This window comes from Melozone crissalis, unplaced genomic scaffold, assembly GCF_028551555.1.
Source record: "Melozone crissalis strain CALT ecotype California unplaced genomic scaffold, PUWL_Pcris_2 ptg000073l_1, whole genome shotgun sequence".
Classification (NCBI taxonomy): domain Eukaryota; kingdom Metazoa; phylum Chordata; class Aves; order Passeriformes; family Passerellidae; genus Melozone; species Melozone crissalis.
In genome coordinates, this window is record NW_026535850.1 from 9072225 (window position 1) to 9091022 (window position 18798).

Here is an 18798-nt window from a genome sequence, read left to right on the forward strand (position 1 = left end):
AATCAAGTGGGTTCCTGCCAAAAACGTCAAACCATATCGCACTTCAGAACCTGTTGTCGAGCCCAGAACCGAGGAAGCAAGTACGCAGATGTGAACCGAATCGAAGGATCCCGGGTCTCGCCTGACGCCTCTTGTGCCTGACATTCTTTGTGCATCGGTGGAACCCATGAACTCTGATTTTGTGCCAATGTTATTTATGAGTATGCTAACTGAATGCTGAATGTTTGTTAAACAAAACTAATTTTTGACTGAAAACTTAGGTTATTGTTTTTGTTTAGAAAGAATTCTGCCAAAACTTAAATCTTGAAAGAGATGGGGCAAAATCAAATGGTATACTTGTTTTGTTTGATTTTAATTGGTTTTTGTCGTGCAGATTTACCTGTGGATCAACCGAAAACGAATGTTTGGGTGACCTTAGCCAAGGCTGCCGGATCGGATACTATATGTTTGTCTAATTCGGAACCAGAAAAGCCTTTTTCAACCTGTTTGGTTGGTGTGCCAGTGAAAGAGCTGCCTTTGGTCAAAAAACAATCTAATGGTAAACCAGGGGGAATTGACAATGGAAACCGTCCTTCCTTCAATTGGAACATTTGGTCCAAAAAACTTCTTAGGGCAGCATCTGAATTGCAAGAATTGGAAATACTTGGTTCTTTGACCATGGATTTTTGTTTTACTTTCATGACTCGTGCCTGGCGAAAAGGTGATCCCCCAAAGTTCAGTGTTACTCCTCATTATTTTGCATATAAAAATTTGAGTTTTTGGTGTAATGTTTCAAACAGTTGGGATGTGGTTCCAGAAACGGATCAATATCCACGGCAATTGCTGAAAGGGTATTGGTTCATTTGCGGAGACAGAGCTTGGCAAGGCATTCCAGCTCACCTTGAAGGTGGCCCTTGTAGCATTGGTATGCTCACCATAATTGCTCCCACTGCCAAAGCAGTGATGAAAAAGAAACAAAGGAGAACGAGAGCTGTTCCTCATTATGATGAGAACTGTCAGAGTGATTTTATGCCTTGGAATGCCGCCAGAAGGGTTTCAGCAGGTATATTCTTACCCCAATTGGCTTCAGCAGTGGCATTGAGACAATTACATTGGGTTGGATGTTGGCTGAGCAGACAAGCTAATGCCACATCCTCCGCAATCAGTGATATGTTGACCGATGTTGATAGTATTAAACATGCTACTCTTCAAAACAGAGCAGCCATTGATTTTCTTTTACTGGCACAAGGACAAGGTTGTGAGGAATTTGAAGGATTGTGTTGTATGAATTTGTCTGATCATTCTGAATCCATTCATAAAAGCATTCAAAAATTAAAGGATCTGACAGCCCAAATTAAAGAAGATGGAGGTTCCTGGTTGGATGATTTGTTTCAAAATTGGAGTTTTGCACCTTGGCTAAGGCAACTTTGCAAGATAGGTCTTTACGTATTAGGTGTTCTAATACTGATATTGATAGTGGTACCTTGTATACTCTGTTGTGTTTGGCGAATGATGAACAAAACAGTCCGAGAAGTTTTTGTCATTCAAGCAGGAGAATTAGGAAGTAGAAGCACGGAGAGTGTACGAAATCTCACGAAAGCAGTAGATGAAGGTATTGACATGAATGAAGGTTTTGAATTAAGGCCTTGGAATCGACCAGAGTTTTTCGAACGATAACTTGTGACTGTTGCCGAACGTGAATCATATCTCTTTCAAGAATTAGGTTTTCATAGTATTAAGTTGCTGTGTCGTAATATATCAATACTTCAGTTTAGCGAAAATAGGTCTTCAACAGATAATAAGCAGAAATTTTGCAATAGAGCTATGAAATGCAAGTAGCAAGCGACAAGAAAATGAAAGCTTCTGAGTCAAGCAGAGAGGAGGAAATGTTGGAATCCATAAGGTCAGAGGATTTTTAAGAAATGGTAAAAAAAAAGGTATGTAAGCCTTAGATTGGAGTTTTGTTAGCATTGCAGAAAAGTTTCCCATGCAAGCAGAAAGGTTTCCCAAGCAGTAGACGTGACAAATAAAAATAGGCCTCTGTAGAATTGGCTTTAGGATGGCAACAAGGTTATTTAATGTATATCTTCAGAAGATTAGTATGAATAGAACTCTGTTCTTTGTGTCTTATGAACTAGTCTTTGTTTTAGCTACCATTACGTATGTTTTATAAGATTGGATAGAATGCTTGTCAATATGTGTTTTCTGTGTGTGATTGGCTGAAAAATGTAGACTGAGATGATTTTATGTATTGCTGTATGAGCCCTCCTGGGAGAGACATTTTGGAGGAGACATTTTTGGGGTGGATCAGTGAGCTGTCATGTCTCCTTTTTGTATTCTGAGACTGATGTGCTGAAAATAAAAGCAAAAATCTCTTCACTGGTCTGTTTACAATGTTATCCATATTTGGATATTTTGCCGCGGCCTAGTGGTTTCCTTTTTAAGACGTGGGTTCCTGACACAATTGGACTTATATCTACCCATCCCTCAACAAGCCCCTGGCCAGGCAGATCCTGTCCCTCCCTCCTTGCTCAGGGCTCTTGCCGGGATGGGCACTGGCATGTGGGGAAGTGCAATGGCAAGGGCAGGAGCATGGGGCGGCCCCTGCCAGGCTGCTGAGCAGGGACAACGAGGCAATGAGGCCCCAGGTCTGCAAGGGTCACTTGTCTCCTGCTCCTGCCTCAGGCCCAGGGCCAGCAGCCATGGCCAAAGTGCTGCCCAAGTTGGCTCTGGCAGGGCGGTCTTGCAGCTGCTGCCCATACCTGTGCCAGGTGCAGCCCAGGCTCTCCTATGGTGTCCCTGCCCTTTGCCTCTGTCCCTGCAGGCTGTCGGCATCCCCCGGCTGCCCCACCTGGCTGGCCCCTTCTTTGCTGACAGCTCTGCCTCCTGTCTGCCTCTGCCTGCCCACACAAACCCTTAGCCTTGATACCAAACACTTAATTCAATTCAATACCAAAAGCTTAATTCAGAAAAGCAATTCAATTTTTACTGTGCCTATGAACTTTAGGCACAGGAATAAGGCATGCAGGGGCTGTCTTCCCAGCACAGATTGTTGGGAGGCAAGAAGAAGGCTTTTGGCTTAAGAATGCAGTGATAGAAAAAAGAAGGACTGAAACTGGGAACTTGGGGTGGATTTTATGGTAATGGATAAATTGTAATACACATTTAATGACACTGATAGAATTACATGTCCACATAAGGTTGGGAGTTATCCCTCTCTAGACCTCAGGCCTGAAGAAATGATACCCACTGAAATAGTAAATTTGTGTTAAGGAGCCTTATTCTGATATTTTGGAGATTTGGTGATGGCGGGGCCTCACAGAACCAAGGAGTCAGCTGTGACACTGAGCAAACTTATGGAACAAAGGGTCCATGGTGACACAGCAGAACCCCATGGAACCAAAATCCATTTTGGCACATTGGGACCACATTTAATCAATGGCCCATTGTGATACTGTGGATCCAAGGAGACTATTGTGACCCTGAGAAACCTCTTGGAACCAAGGGGCCATTCTGACACAGCAAGGCCTGGTGGAACCATGAGTCCAGATTGACACTATGGAACCTCACGGAACCAAGGTGACCGTGTTCAATGGCGGAACCTCATGGAACAAAGAGACCATGGTTACACTGCAGAACCAAGGAGACTGCTGTGGGCAGTATGAACATTCATGGAACCAGAAATCCATTGTGACACAGCAAGGCCTCGTGGAACCAAGGGTCTGTTGTTAAACTGTGTGGCCTCATGGAACCATGAGCCATTGTGACACAGTGTGGCCACATGGAATCAAGGGGACTGCAGTGAAAACTGTGGGCCTCCATGAGATGAAGGGTCCATGGAACCAAGGATACCATTGTGACACTCTGGGGCATCATGGAAGCAAGGGTCCATTGTGACACAGCAGGGCCTCATGGGACCATGGAGGCCATTTTTACACTTTGAGGCCTTGTGAAACCAAAGGGCCACTGTGGCACTTGAGAGCCTTGTGGAGCCAAGGGGACCACAGTGACACTGTGGGGCTCAGTGAAACCAATGGTCTGTTGTGACACTGCAAGGCCTTATGGAATCATGGAGCCCAATGTGACACCAAAGACCTCACTGAACCAAGGGGCCATTGTGACCCTACAAGGCCTCATGGAAGCGAGGAACCATTGTGACACTATGGAGTCTTGGAAGGCCAAGGGGCAGTTGTCACATTTTGTGGCACCATCGAACCAAGGAGACTGCTGTTGGCAGTACAAAAGTTCATGGAACCAAAAGTCCATTGTGACATTGTGGGGCCGCATAGAACCATGGAGACCATTATGACACTTGGGGACCCACTGGAACCAAGGGGTCATTGTGACACTGCAGGGCCTTGTATAACCAAGGCAACCACTCTGACACTGCAAGGTCTCATGGAAGCAAGTGGCAGTTGTGACACTGGGAGGCTTCATGGAACCAATGAGACCATTCTGGCACTCTGAGTCCCCATGGAACCAAGGGACCATTGTGACATCACAGGGCCTCATAGAACCAAGGCAAAAACTGTGACACTGCAGGGACACATGGAACCAAGGGACCAGTGTAACACATCCAGACCTGGTGGAACCAAGGAGCCATTGTGACCCTGAGGAACCCAGTAGAACCAAGGGGCCATTTTGAGACTCTGTGACCTCATGGAACCAATGGGCCATTGTGGCATTGCGCAGCCCCATGGAAACAAGGGAACCATTTTGACACTGCAAGGCCTCATGGAAGCAAGGAGCCATTGTGCCACTGTGGAACCAAGGAGACCATTGTGACATCACTGGGCCTCATGGAAACAAAGATCTGTTGTGATCCTACAGGGCCTCATGGAACCAACGTGCCATTGTGATGCTGCAGGGCCCCAAGGATCCAAGAACATTGAACAGGTCTGGCTAGCTGGGCCTCCTGGGGGCTGCCTGACTGGTCCTGCTGACCTTGGCATGTTAAGGGTTGCTTCTAATCAGCCCCTGAAACCCTGGAGTTCTGTGCTTTCCTTCCTGTGGGAAAGAACTGTCCTTCTCCTCCAGGAGTTCATGGCCAAAATTGGGATTCCTCCTCCAAATCTGATTATATCCAAGGATTATTCCCGCATGTTACCTGCCAGTACAGACAGCTCTGGCTGGCCTTGGCCTCTTGGGGGCCACCTCTCATCTGCCTTCAAAACACTGGGGGCTGTGCTTTTCTTCCCATGGAAAAAAAAACATCTTTCAAGTCCAGGCCTCCATGGCCAAAATTAGGAATGCACCTCCAAAATTCCTTATATCCAAAGACAGCTCCCAGACAAAAGCTGCTAGGACTGTTTATGTTCCCTTGATTTCCTGAGGGCCAGCTCTCATCTGCCTTTGAAATGCTGGGGCTCTGTACTTTCCTTCCTATAGAAAAGAACTGTCCTTCTTGTCCTGATGCCCATAGACAAAAGTGGGGTTTGGCCTCCCAAATTCTGTCTGTCCAAGGATTCTTCCCTGACAACAGGTCTGGCTGCCTTGGCCTCCTTGGGGCTGCCTCTAATCAGCCTTTGAAACACTGGGGCTGCACACTTTCCTTCTAATGGAGAACTGTCATTCAAGTCCAGGAACCCATGGCTGAAATGGAATTCCACCCCCAAAACTCACCATATATCCAAGGGTTGCTTTCAGACAAAAGCTGCAAGGACAGACAGGTCTGGCTTGCCTTGGCCTCTGGTGGCTGCTTCTAATCTGCCTTCAAACCCTGCGGCTCTGTGGTTTCCCTCCTATAGAAAAGAACTGTCCCTCCTGTCCAGGCGCTCTTGGCCTCAAGCACTTGACCACTCTATAGGGATGTTGGGAAGGATGAAAGTTTGACAAGAAAGTCTCACAGATATGTGCACTTGGCAGAAAGAACTTTGAATGTAGAATCTGAAGAAGGAATAGAAATTAAAGCAAGTTTTGATATAAAAGAAAAGAATTGATGAGCCAATCTTTTTGGATAGCTAAGAAGGCAAAGTGTGTGTTAGTTAGAAGGGGTTTTTATGACTTAATGCAAAGGATAAGCCCACCTCAAACAAGAAGATGTTTTTACCAAGCAGAAAGATAGCACAGGCAAACAAGTCAGCAAATGTTGCAAGTAGAAAAAAGATCTCAGAATTTTCCACTGCAAGAAAACTGGAAAACAACTTCTAGCTTAAACTGTAATGTACTAACTTTTAGGGATTGGAGAATAGTAACATGAATATGGTAATTACATAAGTTATGATAGGCTATAGGTAAAAGTTATGGTATAAATTTGTTCTTCTGTATTAGGATGCTCAGCAAGGAAAGTATATAATACATTGTAACCAAAGCTAAAGGGTCTTCAGGCTTGTCTGAAGATGGAGCTGCCAGCTGTTGGCAGAGGCTCTATCACCCGTGACCCTGGACTGCTGTAATGTCTTGGATACAATAAATTGCATTTTGAAGAGCCACCTGGAGTCCCACATCTCTCATTCTGGCTCTTATTCTATGGAAACTCATGGAACCATGGGTCAGTTGTGACAATGAGGGTTGAAGGACACCACGGTGACACTACAGAACCTCATGGAACCAAGGGGCCATGGTGACACTGTGGTGCCTCATGGAATCAAGGAGACCATTGTGAAACTTGGGGGCCCCAAGGAACCAAGGGTCCATGGTGACCTTGTGGAGCCTGTAGTGTCATAGAGGAGCCACTGTGACACAGCGAGGGCGCATGGAGCTGAGGGGCCATGGTGACACATCAGGGCTTTGTGGAACCAGGAAGCCATTGTGACATTGCAAGGTCTCATGGAAGCACGGGGCCATTGTGACACTACAGAAGCAAGGGGAACATTGTGACACTCCAGGGCCTCATGGAACCAAGGAGACCATTGTGACACTGTGGGGTCCCATGAAACCAAGGGAACATGGAACAGGTCTGGCTGGCTGGGCCTCCTGGGGACCACCTGTCAGGTCCAGCTGACCTTGGCATGTCGACGGCTGCTTCTCATCTGCCTCTGAAACACGGGGGCTCTGGGCTTTCCTTCCTAATGAAAAGAACTCTTCTTCCTGTCTAGGCACCCATGGCCAAAATGGAGATTCCACTTCCAAAAATGCCCTATGTGCAAGGATAGCCCCTAGACGAAAGGTGCCAGGAGAGACAGGTCTGGCTGGCTTGGCCTAAGGGTAGCCACCTCTCATCTTCTTCCAGAAGACTTGGACTTCACGCTTTTCTTTCCTGAAGGAAAAAACCATCCATCTTGACCATGTGCCCCTGGCCAAAATTGGTATTCCACCTCCGAAAGTCCATACATCCAAGGATTGCTCCCAAGTGAAAGCTGCCAGGACAGACAGGTCTGTCCTCTTGGAGAGGGCTTAGGGGCTGCATCTCATCTGCTTTTCAAACACTAGGGCTCGGTGCTTTCCTTCCAATGGAAAATAACTGTCCTTCTTCTCAAGGGGTCCATGGTCAAAATTGAGATTTTTCCTTCTAAATTCTATATATCCAAGAATTCCTCCAAGACAAAAGTTGCCAGGACAATTGGATCTGGCTGGCTTGGCCTCCCAGGAGCCACCTCTCTCCTCATCTGCCTTTGAAACACTTGGGCTTGCTGCTTTCCTTCCTTTGGAGAAGAACCATCCTTCTTATCTACACAGAAATGGCCAAAATTTGGGCTCCACCTCCCAAAATTCCCTATATCCAAGGGTTGCTTTCAGACAATTTTACCAGGACAGAAAGTCTGGCTGGCCTAGGCCTCTGATGGCTGCCTTTTGTCGGCCTTTCAAACACCAGTGTTTCATGCTTTCCTTCCTATGGAGAGGAACCGTGTCCTTCTCCTCTGGGTGTCCATGTCTGAATTGGGATTCCATCTCTAAAATTCACTATGTATAAGGGTTGCTTCCAGGCAAAATCTGCCAGTACCGTCAAGTCTGCCTGGCCTTGGCCTCTGGTGGCTGCCCCTGCAACACTGGGGCTGGGTTCTTTCCTTCCCATGGAGATCACTGGGACACTGTGGGGACCTCATGGAACCAAGAGGATCATTGTGGCACCACTGGAGCCCATGGAACCAAGGGGCCATGGTGACACAGCAGGGCTTCATGGAACCCAGAGGCCATGATGACTCTGTGAGGCCTGATGGAACATGGAGACCATTGTGACCCTTCAGGGCCTTGTGTCACCAAGGGGGTATTATGACACCTCAGGGCCTCATGAAAGCAAGGTATCATTGGGACACTATGGGGACCCATGGAGCCAAGGGAACATGGAACAGATCTGAATGTCTTGGACTCCCAGGGGCCACCTGAGAGATCTGGCTGACCTTGGGATTTCAAGGGCCGCCTCTCATCAGCTCCTGGAGCACTGGGGCTCCATACTTTTCTTGCTATGGAAAAGAACCGTCTGTCTTTTCAGATGCCCATTGCCAAAATTGGTAGAATCCATAAAGGTTTCCTATATGCAAGGGTATCTTTCAGAACAAAACCTGCAGACTCTGGCTGGCCTTGGCCTCTGCTAGTTACCTGTCATCTGTCCCGAAACACTGTGACTCTGTTCCTTCATTCCTAAGGAAAAGAACCAGCATTCATGTCCATGGACCATGGCCAAAATTAGAATTTGGCCTTCCAAATTCCATATTTCCAAGGATTGCTCCCAGAAAAAAGTAACCAGGACAGAGAGGTGAGGCTGGCACCGTCCTCTGGTGATTTTCTTAGAATATAAGCTGAATGTTTTCAATTGAAAATACCTTGGAGAGGGCCCAGAGATCTCCAAAGGTGGGGTTTTGAGGCCTCAGGCACATGACCACTACATTTGGACAAAGGAGCTCTGTGCTCTGTGCTGTTGTGATGGTTACGCACCATGGAAGTGATGTTCTAAGAGAAGCTGCTAGCAGTTTCCTCCATTTCTGACAAAAAATGCGATCAGTAATTAGCTTTGATAATTGACAATCTGTTAAACCACTAAGGAAACTGCACACACCTCTGTGAAGACACATGTTAAAGACAAGAAAGCCTGGGAGGGTCTCCTTCCCTTCTGGCTGGCAAAGAGGTAACAAGGCCGACCCAGCCCCCATCTCAGCCAGGCTGGTCTGGGCGGCTCCTGCCATGGGGCTGGGCCCCTTCCCAGGGACCCTGCCAGGCCCCACCGGCTGCCGGGCAGGGCAGGGGAGGCTGCGGGGCCAAGGCCGGGCCGGGCCATGGCTGCAGTTGTGACCATCCGGGCACTGCTGAGCCCTGCTCCGCCACCAGCCCGGGCCGAGCAAGGATCCGCCGGGCTCCAGGAGCAGCCCCAGGCCAGGCCGGCTCGGCCAAAATTCTGCCACCGTTGGGGTTCAGCCACAAGCCTCGGGCAGGGGGAGGAGAAGCCATCGGCCCCCGGCCGTGCTGCTGCTGTGTTCTGGCCTGGCTGCTGAGATCCTGGCCCTGCCCCAGCGCGGCCCATCCTGACACAGCCCCAGCGCAGCCACTGCAGAAATCTCCATCGTAAAACAGCTCTGGCCGCAAGCACTGAGCCCGGTCAGGGTCACAGAACCATCTGCAGGCCCCGGGTGAGATATGAACTCTTTCAGTGCTTCCATCCTCCCTCGAGTGAGAGAAAAGGACGAAGTGCAGGCACATAGAGGAGCAACATGAAGACACCGAGGTCAGTGAAGTGGAAGCTGAGTCTCAGATGGGAGGTGTTATGAACAAAAATTCTGTTAATTTTTTTTGTGAGAAAAGTTTACAAAAAGATAACTGTCTCTGCTGAAATTCTGTGTGTTTTGTTATTGCAATCATGGGTCGTTGTGGCTAATTGCTCCTTTTGTATTAGCAGAGCCTTGCCCGAGGTTAAGTTGTACTTTTCCCAGAATGGTGAAGAGACCTAAGAGGGGGGGGGGGGGGGGGGGGCTATGGAAAGTGACTCCAAGGACCAGCAGCAGCAGGCTGTGTGGGACCCCTATTCCAAATGCACAGAGAAAACCCCAAAAACAACGAGCCACCTAAGAGCTGAGAGACTGGAGTGATGTCTGGACGTGAGGAGCCGAGTGCTGAGCCTGCAGAGATGCGGAACACCTTCGGAGTCCCTCTCGCCCTGACCATGGGAGTCGTCCCGACACCGAGAGCCGGTGGGAAGGGGCCGGGAAAAGTAACAACAAAGGGATCATCACGCCCTAAAAGGCTCCCACGAGGACCTGATCCCCAGCTCTGCCCCTAGTGGACAAAGTAGCGCATATCCTCCTCCTCTGAGTCGCCCTGGGAGAGACGACGGGAGACTGCAGCCCCACTGAGCCGCTCAATCCTGAGTTGATCACTTTTAATAAAGGCATTAAAAAGGAGAAGAAGTCTCCTGGCCCTGTTTATTTCAGCTGGGGCGTTCGTCCAGGATAGCCACGCCAAAAGAGGACACCAGGACTGGCCATCTTGGACCTCCAGGACAGCTGGCTACCAGGACCAGAGGGATCCGCTCAGAAGCAGCGATGCAGAGGAGCACCAGAGCACCGGACTGGTGAGAAATCCAGGGGCGGGAGTGGGAGACGTGCGCATGTGTGTGTGAGTGAGATGAGGGCCGGCAGCCGGACCCTCGACCTGAGAGTGGACCCCTTAGTACCGTGTTTCTGAGCTTTCGAGAGAAAGCCGGCCGGGAACAGGGGAAAGCGAGTGGAATTAGTGTGAGTGAGTCATCTCCTAAGGGGAAAAAAGGGGCCCCCCACTCCGGGCGTGCGGAGGGAATAGTTGTATGAGTGGCACACCAAAGGGAAGTCAGGCAGATTTGTAAGTCCCGAGAAGGATTCGGGTAGGATTTTTAAGTCTCGAGGAGGATTCGAGTAAGATTTGTAAGTACCGAGAAGGATTCGGATAGCATTTGTAAGTCCCGAGAAGGATTCGAGTAAGCTCACAAGCCTTGCAGGCAAAGTAAGTCCTGACAAAGGGGTCAGGCACAAACCCCAGCGAAGGAGGCTGCAGTTTGCTTTTAAGTCCTGATACGGTGAAGCCTAAGAATTGGCAGGTTAGGCAAACTAAAAATCAGGCAGTTGTTTTTCCTGACTGAGGGAGTCAGGCACGACGCGGATTCTTAGGCCGAGGTTTCGTGTGTTCAAGTCCTGATAGATGTAAGACCTGACGTTGGGAAAGTTGGGCAATCAAGAGATCGGGCAGTTGTTCCAGTATAAAGTCCTGAGCATCAGGCAGAAATTTGAAGTTCAGTGTAGGAGGCTGTAGCTCCTCAAAGGAGTTTTTTTTGAAATTACCTGTCAGTAGAGGCACCTTTGGGATTTTTTGTTACTATTGAGACCTGAAAAATGGGAGGGTGTAGTAGTAAAAAGACCTGCAAGAGACTGAGGTATATACATCCCAATAGTCCCTTAGGAGAACTGTTAGTAAAATGGGATTCTATAGAGGCCACGCAGGGATTAGATAAAGTGAAAATGATCCACTACTGTGTAGAAGTCTGGCCAGAATTAGAGGTGCAAGGAGGATGGCCTTGGTGTGGGACAAAGGATAAGTGGATGTGCCAACAACTAAATAATTATCTGACAGCTCGAGGCGATACTGATCCTGAGTATTACTGTATGTATCTTGCTGGGTAAAGAGCGTTGTTGAGGATGAAGGGGTGCGAATTTGTAAGGTACAGAGGAAGAAAGAGGGGAATGAAGGAGGGGATGATTAGGACTAGTAAAAGATGGGACCCCCTGGATTATTTGCCTCCTTCTGTCCCTCCACCTTATAATCCTCTTCTTCAAGCACCTCAAATGGCAGGTCCGGTTCTTCCCCCGGCTGCCATCTCATTACCACCTGCTCAAATTCCTCCTTCTACCTCTTCAGCTTCCCCTATGATAAACCCAGTATCTCCTCCAGTAACGACTCCCTCACCACCTTCACCTCCTCCAGTTCCTTCTGCATCACCACAAGTGCCTACTCCACCTGCTGCATTCTCCACCCCTTCTCCAGCTCCACTTAATATTCACTCGGGCTCTTCTCCCCCTCCTATTGCTGCCCCTTTACCTCCTCCTAGTTGGGACACAAATATCTCCTTGCCCAGTAAAGAGCTATCAGCAAATACACCTGCTGATGGGCAGAACGTTCAGGGTAACCCAGATATCCCTCAAACTTGTAGTTTGGCATCTGAAGATGGGCTGTACTGTAGTACCAGATCCAAGACCTCCAAGGCAGAGAGACTCTTTCCCCTCAGAGAGGTTCCTATGGGAAGAGCGGCAGGAGGTGTTGGGTTTGTGAATGCTCCCCTAACTGCTTCTGAGGTGAGAGGATTCAAGAAAGAGTTGGGGCATTTAGTTGAGGACCCAGTGGGCATAGCCAACCAAGTGGATCAATTTCTAGGTCCAAATATCTACACTTGGGGGGAGATGAATTCCATCCTGAGTATATTATTTTCCCCAGAAGAGGTCAAGATGATTAGGGCGGCTGGCATAAGAATATGGGAGAAAGATAACAGTCCAGGACCCCAGGTGCCATCAGGTGAACAGAAATTGCCACTAACGGATCCCAGCTGGAACCCTAACCAGGGGGAGGGGAGGAAGGCCATGAAGGAATATAGATCTTTGATAATACGGGGGATTAAAGAGTCAGTCCCCAAAGGAACTAACACCCAATTGGCATTTGAGGGTACACAAGAGAGGGATGAAGCTCCTGCTGCCTGGCTTAACCGCCTAAAGCGGAACTTCCAGTTGTACTCTAGAATAGACCCAGACACCCTAGAAGGTCAAATGCTACTAAAAGTTCAATTTGTTACCAAATCTTGGCCTGATATAAGGAGAAAATTGGAAAAGATGGAAGATTGGCAAGAGAAGGACATAAATGAGTTATTAAGAGAGGCATTGAAGGTGTATTTAAGGAGGGAGGAAGAAAAAACAAGGGCCAAGGCTAAGATCATGGTTGCTGTAGCTAGAGAAAGTGCAGGGTGGGCGGGTCCACCACCAGGAGGAGGCAAGGACAGGCCAATATTGTCAGGTGCAAGAGGGATGGAGAGACATCAAGTCCCTTTGAGAGAACGACATTGCTATTACTGTGGAGAGTCAGGACACGTCAGGAGGTTTTGTAGAAAGCTCAGTCTCGATGCAGCAATAGCCAGGGAACAAGATGATTTAGGGAAGATCCATAGAGGTGACAATTAGAGGGTCAGGGGCTTTACACTTTAGGGGACCCAATGCAACATCTAGAACAACCCTTGGTAAACTTTGCGGTGGGACCCCTAAATGAAGAATTAGAAATTTTTGACTAGATACAGGAGCAGATAAGTCCTGTCTCAACAAGGTAACATCTGAAGTTAGACAAAACCAGCTCAGTAGAAAGGATATCCAATAGCACCAAAACTGGCCAGTAATACTAAACTTGTAATAAGTGATGTGAAAGTAAAAGGTACCTTATTGTTGTCTTGTTCTGTGTGTGAGAGTGAGCCACAAGCAAAGTCAGCCTCAACTTCCCAGGCAGGTGGGAAGGGGGCAGTGGAAGTGTGTGTGTGACCTGCAAACCAGGCTTGTGTCCCCTGGGCGGGTGAGGGCTGTGGCCGAAGTGTGTGAGTGACCTGCAAACCAGACTAGTGCTCCCCAGATGTGTGAGGGAGCCGTAGCTGCAAGAGTGTGAGTGACACGCAGACAGCCTCACAGGTGAATGTGCACCAGAGGCAACCTAAGTCAGGGCCCTTCGAAGAGGCCCAGAGTAACTGAGACCTGTGGGCCAACCCCAAGGTGAGGGGAGCCACAGTGATTTTTTAGCAATAATGATCCAGTTTGTGTCTTGAGGGTGTGAAGGAATGTATGAAAGTGAATGAGAAATAAGAGAGTGAATATAGACGAATTAGAATAGAGGTAATGTAGATTGTGCATTACAAGTTTTACCACATCTCCTTAGAGAGAAGTGTAATGTGTAGAAGAATGGTGTAAGAGAAAAAAAATAAAATTTAAGTATAAGGAGTTGAAAGTAGGATTCAAGCTGTAAGTGAAAGTAAGAAAGAGAAACAAGAGATAAATAGATAAGATCTTGAAAATAGAACAGAAAACCAGTGAATTAAATACACAGAAAAATAGAACAGAAATACAACTCCTTGCAAAATACAGAGTATGTAGAAATTGATGAGAGAAACATACAAGCTATGGAAAAAGAGAAATTAACCAATAACTTTAAACAGAGAAACTGAGTTTTGATAGAATCATAACATTGCAGACCATTAATGCCTGTGTTTGAAAGCCCATTTCAGGCACTCTTCATTACTAATTCGACTGTGCAGACCAAAAGAAAAAGGTTGGACCCACATCACTCTCACCCCCTGGCATTGGACCAGGATTCAACACCAGTTTTTTTTCACTCTGGCATTCTGGCATTGGACCGGACTCCACCCCATTCTCCCTCCGGCATTGGACCGGACTCCACCCCATTCTCCTTCTGGCATTTGGCCAGAGTCCCAGTTTTTCCCTCTGGCATTGGGCCAGAGTCCACACCATTCTCACCTCCGGGCACTGGATAAGGATTCAAATTCACCTAAGTATATTGTGATTTAAAGTTGACTCTTAGAAGGAAGAGTCAAAAAGACTGAACTGTGTGGGAAAATTGGTATCAGAGTTGTAACATTGCTTAAAATGTTTCAAGACTGTTCTGTGTAAACTATGTTGGTAAAAAGTTTAAGACTGTAAATAAGTAATTCTGGTTAAGTTCCCCAATTTAGTTCTAAAGACTCCAGGCTAATCCTCTACAGAGCACTCCCCTAGGAGAAACCAAAATTAGTAAGGACGGACCAAGAGAGGTTTAACCAGAGAAGCGGGTGGAAGGGACTCTAAAGAGCTTGGAAGCTTCTTCTCAGTAAAATTCCCCAAGAGGCAAGGCTGGGTGGGCAGGCTGTGCAAGAGGACCCATACCAGACTCTTGGGAAGGGTAGTAATGATGGCTCTGATTGCTGGTGGTGCTCTGGGGAGCCCAGGAGAGCCGTGCAGTGAGTGCTACCAACCCCTCTATGAGGAGGAAGAAGTGAGCTCCTGGTCTAGAGTCCACATCAATTCTAACCCTAACTGTGTTAACCTCTCCCAATTGGTCCTTTATCAGAAAAATAAGAGAGTGTATTGGATAGCATACAATATTGCCACTTTTAGGCAGCCACTCCTAGGAGAGTGCCCTATAGGGGAAGCCAGCTTGTGATGCTGCTGAAACAAGCTCAATAGATCGAGTAAAAAGAAAAGAAATGGTGAAAATGGTAAGAAAAATTGTTTGTAACAAGTATTTAGCAGTGGAGCATTCAGCCACCCAGTGGATCCCAAGAGATCCAAACAAATTAGAGTCTGTTGAAATAAAAAGAAAAAAGAAAGAGACAAGTGTGATCACCATGAAGTTTATGAATGTTATGAGTGTACTGAAAAAGAGATAAACCCCTTTTGGAACACATTTCAGGGGAGCTCTAAAACCCTAGGTTTGATCTCTGATACCACAGCACACACCAAATTGTCAGGAGACTGGTCTGGCAGCTGCACCACTAGAATGATAAAACCAATTTTCTTCTAGTTGCCCAAAGAAACTGGATCAAGTTTAGGAGTTCCTATATATAATGTTTGTGGAGAAATTAAACAAAACAGGCAAAGTGAAATAGAAATGGAGAAAATCCAAAATTGTAAAAGCCAAGTTCAGACCCCAATATCTATGTTAAACAAAGTCATCAAGCTCCAGGCAGTATTAAAAATAAAGAATGCAATTATTAGAAACATTTCAAATGAAATAAAAAAAATAAGCATGTGTGAATAATCAAGAACAGACTCCTACACTTGTTGGTGGGAGAACCTGGAGATTTTCAAAAAGCATGTATGGGAAAAAGTAATTTATTTATCTATTTCATTAAAATAGTGTTTGCCGTGCAGACCAACCTAAAGAAACCAAAGAAAGTAACAAGGTTAAGTAACCATGATTACCAAAGTGCTCAAGAAATTTATAGGCAATACAAAAAAATTAAATATAAAGCTCATGAGTTAAAAATTGTAAGTTGATGCGAGCTTAAAATTTAAGCTCGATCAAATCAAAAGAGGGGGGACTGTTATGAACAAAAATTCTGCCAATTTTTTTGTGAGAAAAAGGTTACCATGATTGCTGCTGGGGTGCTGCTTGAGTTATAGTAATTACGGGTCGTTGTTGTTAATAGTTTTTGTATCAGTAAAAGCCCTGGCTGGGCCGAGTTAATGGCCCTTCTCTGAGACAGTGAAGGGTGGGGACCTCCCCAAACAGTGAGGGGAAGAGACTTGGGGGGGGGGATATGCAAAATAACTCCAGGACCAGCATGCCATGAGAAGCTACTGCTTCTAGCTTGCTAAAGAAGACCCCAAAACAACAAGCCAACTAAGAGTTGAGAGATTGGAGTGATGCCTGGAAGTGAGGAACGGAGTGCTGAGCCTACAGAGATGTGGAACACCTTTGTAGTCCCTCTCACCCTGAGCACGGGAGGCGTCCCAACGACTGGAAGTGGGCCAAGAGAGGTGGCAGGAGTAACATCGGAAGGGGTCACCGCGCCCTAAAGGCTCCCACGAGGACCAGACCCCCAGCTCTGCCCCTAGTAAACAAAGCTGCGCATATCCTCCTCCTCCTCCTCCTCCTCCTCCTCGCCTGGATAGAAATGACAGGAAGCTGCAGACCCGTCCGAGCTGCCCAATCCTGAGCTGATCACTTTTAATAAAAGCATTAAAAGGAGAAAAAGTCTCCTGCCCTGTTTATTTCAATGCCACAGTGTCCCCTGTGTATCTGACAAGGCTGAGCACAGTGTCTTTGACAAGCTCCCTGCTCTGGCATCAGGGAGCCTTTGTGCTTCAGGCTGGCCCCGATCAAAATGCCAAGAAGCTGGTGCCTAAATGTGACAGACCAAAGCCCATTGACCAGCTGTCACAGGCTGGGGGCAATCACTAGGTACTGGCAGGACTCCAGCACTCAGCATCCTCAGCCAGCAACAGTAAAGTGCTGGCTGGTCAGAAACTTGCAGCCCTGCCCTGCACTAAAGACAGCAGCACACGCAGCTGGCACTTACTGGCTCAGAATGTTCAGGCCGTGGTGTGGGCACTGATGGAGGCTGGCACTCATCCACCTCATTTGCCTCCTCTTCGGCCCCCTCTCCATGAGCAGAGGGAGCCAGAGGAGAGACTGCTGTTGGTTCTGTGATCTGTGGACAGACAGCAGTGTGAGGGACAGAAAGTTACCTATGATTTATAACCTTATTTCTACTCAGCACTTTATTCTATTCAGCTCTATATCTACAACCAGCTCTACTAAGGACAAATCAGAAACTTGGATAACAATGAGATTCTAAGTCACTGTGACTAAATTTAAATGGACTAATTCAACAGAATTGCTAATAGTTCTGAATTAGACATTACACCCTGGCTACTATCAAGAAGCAACATTCTCTCTGCAACATGAGCTTTTCATTCCTTGAAAGTTCTGAAATGCAAAATTAGGAAATAGCCAGAGATGCCTTTGTTATTGCTGCTGCAGATATGGAAATGGATTTTCTTTCAGCCTACCCAGCTGGCCCTCTACACTCTACTGCCACAGGCCAAGCTCTCAGCTTGCTCTACAATTCCTAAGCACCAGGAACATGAAATGTTCCTTTCTCACTCACCTCAGGATCAGCACCTCTGAATACATGCTTCAGGTGACCTGTAGTGGGCAAGGGAAAATGAACAAGTGGTGTGAGAAAACTGCCTGGGCTGCTGAATCCCACAGAAGAGAAGAAGTCAACCCAAACAGAGAGTATTTTTCTTTATCAACATCCCTCCACATGACATAGTTCTTTCAAGCCAGCAAGAGATCAGGACAATAATCTTGGTTGTGCCTACACTTTGGCATGTTCAGGGAGTAAATGAATACAAACACGATCAAGAAAATTCAAATTGTTCTTTAACACTCAATGCTTCTATTCTGTTCTGTCCAGCACACAAAGCAGCTTTTGTTCTCTTGTCTTTCAGGTACTTTTTTTAAAAAAAGAAGTTGCATGCAGTAATTTCCATTAAGTTGCTGAAAACAGTCACCCAGAAAAGCTTGCCCCAAATCCCCCTGAGCTGTAGCAGTTCTATTGTGCAACAGCACGGCAGCAGCTCCAGGGCTCAGGAGCAGACACTCACTGCTTTGGAGTTTGCACTTCGCTGCAAAGGGAATCACTCTTTTTGACTTCCGTCAAGGGTCAAAATAGACAGTCAAATTCTTTCATTACAAAATTTGGAATAAAAGAAGCTTTCCCTGAGTTCTGGGGAGAACTACAAACTCTTTAGAGGGCCTTCTGAGAAAGCCTCCCAGTCTGCATTTTGGACGTTCTCCTGCTTGACCCAGCAAACTGAGGAAATGACAGACTCTGATGCCACAGACTCTCCTGTGGAGGGAACGGAAGCCCTGCAGGTTCCCCTGCAAATGCTGCCCCTGTGGCTACAGACACCCGCCTTTTTAGCTGAACCTCTTGACAGGAGCTTTGCAAAACCAGTGGCATCCTAATGCTCTTTCTCTTTCAAAATCAGAAACTCAGCCACCAAGAAAGAGCAGGAAGACATACAAAAGCCAGGTTAGGTTACACCCTAACCTAAGCAGAAGGGAAACCTCTACTTACGGGTGAAGTGTGTCACATAATACACAGAAAAAGAAATGCCATAAGCAGCAAAAGCTGCTGTGGCCAGATGGTGAAACATTATCATTTTTGAAAGTTAGGTAAATAATAGAAGAAACAATGCTCTTGTCAGTGGGCAGCTACCCACTGACAAATTCCCCAGCCAGGAAAGTTCTCCTGATCTGAGCAAGCACTAGGGCTGCTTTGACACTCAGGCCTTCCGTGCACCAAGGTAACCTTCTGATGTCACTATGACGATGTGGCAACCATGCCCTGACATCACAAAGCAAATGCTCCATGTTGGTCTCTGAATT